Source organism: Phytophthora infestans, genomic scaffold, assembly GCF_000142945.1.
Source record: "Phytophthora infestans T30-4 supercont1.29 genomic scaffold, whole genome shotgun sequence".
Lineage (NCBI taxonomy): Eukaryota > Oomycota > Peronosporomycetes > Peronosporales > Peronosporaceae > Phytophthora > Phytophthora infestans.
In genome coordinates, this window is record NW_003303730.1 from 738,234 (window position 1) to 744,841 (window position 6,608).

Consider the following 6,608-nt stretch of genomic DNA (forward strand, 5'->3'; position numbering starts at 1 on the left):
GATCTTTACCGCCGGAAAGAAGTCCCTCTTCCGGAAGCCTACGACAAGCAAATGGCTACATTTTTCTCCGGGCTTAAGCGTCTGCAAGCAGCTAGATTTCAATCTGGAGCACCTAAAGAATCGGGGAAGGATCCACTGCCGTACTCGCTGTATCAACAGCTTTGCAAGGCGACACTGGAAAGGCAAGACGCGGGGTTTGCACATTTCTTTCTGACAACACAATGGAACCTAATGTGCCGTTCGGCGTCAGTGCAAACGTTATGCACGCAGCACTTGAGCGCTCATGACGATAGCGTTGGGTGTACTATGCATCAATCTAAGACTTATCAGGAAGGATCTGGACCCAAGGATCCGCGCCACGTGTACGCGAATCCCCGTAGCCCTGCAACGTGCTGGGTCACTGCACTTGCTATCTATTTAGCATGTCGACCAACACAACAGTCAGGGTCACTATTCCCAGGTTCCCGTCAGAAAATTCGGTTCGGTAATACGCTACGTCAAATGATCACACAAATAACTGGGCTCAATCATTATGGAACCCGCTCGATAAGAAAGGGCGTTGCAACATTTTCGTACAGTGGAACAACAGGAGGTCCGTCAATCGCCAGTGTTTGTTTGCGCGTCGGATGGTCGCTTGGTGGTGTCCAGGATAGATACATCCGCTACGAATCGGCTGGTGATCAATATCTAGGTCGTGTGGTGGCAGGATTGCCCCTAAATAAAGCCGAGTTCGCGGCACTACCACCTCATTTTAGTGATAATAATGCGCAATGTGTGGAGTCATGTGTCGAAGAAATGTTTCCAAGCCTGCAAAATACCAGTGCACTGCAAGATATTCTCAAGCTCTGCATAGCTTCGCTCGTGCATCATCATGACCATTTGAATGAGGTTCTACCAGCATCGCACCCGCTACTTTCGTCCTATTTATTTCGTCACCCCGAAGTTGTGACACAACTTCGATCAAAGCTGGTTTGTGAGGCAGCTTCCTGGATGAAACCAACGGGAATCCCGCCACATGTGAAGCTTTACAAACAGTTGCAGTGCATGCAATCCTCAATCGACAAGTTGCCGCCATTACTTTTAGAGGGAGTTTCAAATCTTATTGAGCAGAAAGGCGTTACCGCTGGCAATATAAACAAGGATCTGCTAGAGAGCACCATCAATGCATTGCTTAGGCGTGTCGGTATAGCGCAACCTAGCAGCTCCTCGCCACATCAGACAATGGAGACTGGCGACAGTAAAACAGCGTACTTTTACAACGGCAAATTTCATTTACTGCCCGAGTCGTTTGAATTCCCTCGTGGAGGACCTTACGCTGCCTGGATGCTCTGGTGGTTTGGTGATAAAGCACGAAATTATCCACCCCTCCGAAAAATTCGCCCTCACGACTTACCGAAGAGCAGTATGTGCAAGCGTTTCTCAGATTGGACTAGATTAATCCGACATATTTGCACAGCCATTACGACTGCAGGAAAAACTATCCCGAATGATATGACCGAGCACCAAGCTTCAGACCTCTTTCGTGTGGGCATCAGTAATTTAAAGATGACCCCTTCAACCAGAAAGCGACGACTGGAGGAGCTTTCGCTAACTACTATCCTACGACTTGTCAGAGAGCAGGCAAAGAGACAAAAAAACAGATTAGCCAATCAGAACAGCTCATAATAAGTAGGATTGCATTCCAACGAATTATACAGATAAGTGAATTTAGCTTACAAACAATTGTTGATTTTGACTCAGGATCGTTACATTCGGAAGTTTATAAAGGACCAAGGGCGCGAAAACGGGGTGCAGTACTGTACCAAAAAAAAAGCTTTTAAATATTGAAGAGAAATATTTACAGTAAATACTGTGAGATAATGCCATAATGGCTACATCTATACCTGTGTTTGATTTTAAAAATATGCAAAGGTCGCGCCTATTATGCTACTATCTTTGGGAAAGGCCTAGTTTTGGCCAATCAATGCCAGGTCAAGTGAGTCGGGCTCGCATGAAAAACGTCGATGATTAGGTCTCCTAACTGGCTTCTTCGTCTTGGTCAAAATGCGTTTCATCAATTGCTGTTCCAACCTAGGAACCACTTGGTCACGAAAACATGCTACCCTAAAACCTTCAAATAAGGCCTATACGCTGGGTTTTGCATCCGAACATGTATACTGTGCAGTCAGTCGGCCAGGAATAGAAGCAAAACTGACAGGTGCACTTGCACGAACGCATTTTGCCAGAACTCTCAGAAGCAATGGCCAGCGTTGCTGGTAGAAGAAAGCGAACAGACACAACGGGTGTCGACAGCTCAAGTGGCGGCGGAGATATCTCAGCAAACACGAATGAAGATTCGTCGCTCGAAGTGGAATCTGCTTCGTCGCCAGTGCTGGTAGCATCACCTCCTTCTCATAGTGCTGGACCAGCCTTGAAAAAGCTCCAGTTTGATTCGTGGGATGAATTTCATGCTTTTGCGCGTGAGTATGAAGCACAAACCTACCAGGTACTGCCTAAACTGCGATACGAACTACAAGTGTTTCAAATTTTCTAACCATTGCCACTTAGCTGTTTCAAATAAGAACAAATAAAACGGTGAAAGCTCGAAATGCGAAAACCAAGAATCCAGCTTCGCACATTCCACATTCTTTCGAGCAGTACTCAAAAGGATTAGAGTGTACTCATGCAGGAAAATACAAGTACAGGGGCCAAGGAAAAAGGTTGCGTCAAGAAAGCCGTCGGATAGAGTGTCCTGTACAGGTTGGTGTGGCTTATTCTTTTAGAGCTTAAGAGTCTGTAATTCGATTCCAGAATATTTATTCTGGAATCGAGTTACAGCTTACCACTTGACGCTATACAGACTCGCTTCATCGGAATATTTCTCTTGCTCGTAGATAAATGCGTGCGTGAAACTGATAAACCAAGACACTCAAAAGTGGGCAGTGTGTGTAGCAAAATCAATGCTCGATCACAATCACGATCTTAATGTGAAGTTGTTCAACTACTATCCCAAGACGCGACTAGCACTTCCAGCGGAAGTTGTCGAGACAGTGAATGTTTTACAACTGGCTGGTGCAAAAAAGAAGACTATTCACCAGTACATTCTGGAGAACTATAACTGCCTGCCGACAAGTCGAGATGTCCACAACCTGGTCCGTACGTTGAAAAACAACAAGTTTGGGAACACTTCGCGGGTGGAACGACTTAAAATCTGGATGAAGGACTTCACATTGCGCGGATTTTTACAGACATGGAGAGCGGCAAGGTAAGAGGATCGTGTACAACATTTTATTATGTCTGACTGTCTCTAATTTGTTTGTTTATTCAGAAAGTAGCAACTTGTATAACAATACAGACGTCACACATGCGTGAAACATTCTCTCGGTTTCCAGAAGTACTTTTGATTGATGCAACACACGGGACGAATCAGTCAAAGTACAAAACATTTTCTTTTATGGCTCACGATGTCTACGGAAAGGGTCAGTTCGCTCAGCATTCCTTAATTAAGAACGAAAGATCTGAAACACTACAAGCAGCAATTGACGAATTCAAGGAAAACAATCCGGAGTGGACTCAAATTCAATGTGTGATCGTTGATAATGATTTTACGGAAATTTCGGTATTGAAGTCCTCACTTCCGTCCGTTTCGTTTTAACTATGTCAATTTCACGTTATCAAGTATCTTGTAGAGGAACTTGCGAGTGGAGTTTACGGGTTAAGTATATACCAGAAAGAACAATTACGCAATTGCATTCGACTCATGGTGTACGCTAGAAGTGAACGTGAATTTGAAAAGCATTGGCGCTACATGAAGCACATGATTGAGCTCGGTTGTGGTAGACGCAGCTATGAATACCAGAACCCGAGCTCTTCGAGATACACTGGTGGTGTTTTTAATGAAGGACCCGAGAATCTTCCGAATGAATTTCTGGTGCAAAGTAGCTACATCATCGATCCATTATCTGTTGAATCAAACGATCAAGAATGGGTTCATCCTTTTGAAGTCTATTTTAAAAAGAACTGGAATACCTGTAAGGAAATGTGGTGCCCCTATACACAGCAGAACGCTGTTACACTTGGTAACAACACCAACAACAGATTGGAGGCGTCGTGGAAACAGATCAAAGATGTTGTGAGCAGTAGTATGGGTCTTGACGAATGCGTAGCAGCTATCATGCTCTATCAAGCTCGAGCCGAGCAATATGTGGATGGACAAATTAACAAGGTATCTGTCGTTCACCATACGGAATACGATGACGAGATGACAGTGATTGCGAATTTGGTTAGTCGACATGCCTGTGAGCTGATATACGAACAGTATAGTTGCGTTCAACATCGCGCATCCTACAGTTACTACGAAGCATTTTCGGGTATTATATTTATCAGGAGCAATAGGGAAGAAGATGAATCTCTGGATGAGCCGAGTGTCGAGTATACAATTCAAAAGCAAAATTGGCACTGCTCGTGCTTATTTATGAGCACTCGGATATTACCCTGCAGACACGTTTTCTACGTTCGTAAGGCGATGAAGATGGACACCGTCATCCCAATAAAGATGCTTCATCCTCGTTAGTTACTTTCAAATCTGCGTCTGCGACCAGCTCACAGTAATGCACAGCCTACTCCGTTCCGTGTTAATACAGTAATTTCGCGCTCATCAGTACAGACATGGGACTGCAATCGAAAATATCGAGAGGCGGAAATTGTGGCTAATGAAATTTGCAGTGGTATGAGAAACCTTGGAAAGATCGAGTACAAGTCGGCAATGAAAGCTCTAAAAACTGTGGCATCTCTTTTCAAATCTAAAAGGTTTGTCGAGTTAATTTCATTGACAGGCGATTGCGACTTGGCATCAACACATCAAGAACATCTCACTCAGTGTACAATGCTAAGTGAAGCACCAGTCGACCAACAGCATAATATTGTGGACAGGGATGCCCTGCTGCAACCAAAGATAGAAGCTCCTTTGTCAGAGACAGCTAGCATTTTGGACGGGAATGATGTGTCCAACTCGTACGAAGTTTTGAGCGATGAGCAGCAAGCATACACGGGTTTTATCGAGCAGAGTGGTTTAAATTTTCCTTTAGAGCCCGCCTTCAGTGAATCCGAGACATTTTTAAGTACGACAAGCAGGGTTAATGGTGAAACTTCCAACGACTACATACCAGATACGTTAAGCAACGGTATTGCTAGAAATAAAAACAGTGGAATTGCTAAAAGTGCGTCTGGTATTTTCAGATCTCTAACTAGAGTCGATTCAATCGACAACGATATGCAGATCATTTCTCCGTGCCGAGCTCGTGGGAGACCTAAAACCAAGCCAAGAGCAAAGAAAAAAACTGTCAACAAAGGTATCAGAATGACGCGTATGGATTCTAACCTACTCAGCTTGAATATGAGCTTATCATCCGTCCAAAGTATATGACCGGGTCTGAAACGTACGAAGCAGCTAAATCTCTGCAGCAATTCTAAGTTTTTGGGTTGAAGACCAAGTTGAAGCCGCCGAAAGCTCACAAAATTTCAAGTTTACCAGTTTCCAAACTTTTAATCAATTTAGATCAGCTCCACCGCGTTTTACCCAGGGATTATCTCTCGAAATGTGACGCTAAAGTGTCTGCTACGCAGCGTAAGTTTGTTGGGCTGGCTGAAAAAGATGTCGCAGTTGAAGTAACTGGAGTTGGAGTTTTCAGTACATCTACGCTCATGTATATGAAGAAGTGGCATCGAGCGATGGAAGCAGTGTCAAGGATCGACAAAACAAAAGAGTGGATCCAATGTGTCGACTTAAATAACGACTTCCCAAACCATTTCGAGGTGGAACGAAGTGACGATTTGTTCAAGAAATTAGAAAAATTACCTCTGAATCGCGAATCGGTACGACCTTATTTTTTCACATTGGATATTTTTATTGTGTTAATATGCTAATTTCTTGTGATATAGATTCATGCTTTGGATCTTGCTGCTAGAGGTTGTGTCGGTGATGATACAATGTGCATGGTTGCCGAAAAATTATTCGGTACGGATCCAAACGTTACACTAGTTGATCCATCACACTTGGGCATCGTTCTCAATGGGGAGATCACGGTCAATACCGATAACATCACTGCTTTTTTGCGCGCGAATAGCAGTGAGGTGGTCCTTATACCGGTCAACTGTAGCGGTAACCATTGGTGCAGCATCATGATACAGTCGTCATCACGGGAAGTACACATCTACGATCCAATGAGCTCAAATTACGTCACATTTGCTCGAGCTGCTGCCCAAAAGTTGATACATCTTCTCCGGAAAACAGCAGAGGAGCCATCTTACAGCGTTCACATTTACAGCTCCAATGTTGGAGTACAATACGACAGCTACAATCGTGGTATCTACGTGCTTTTGAGCTTCGAGCACTTTACTGGTGCACCTCAGCTCGGACGAGTCGACAAAAAAATGCTGCAATGTCTTCGATACCGGTACCTACGAATGTGCTACGGCTGAAAGTGGAGAGGAGCATATATAATCCTTTATATTACATTTGTCACCTGTGTGAACGCTCGAGGTATCACATAAATGACCTGCACGAATTGGCGCCCGTGTCTTCACTAAAGTCAAGAGTGATTTAGATTGTCTTATAAGTATGACATCGC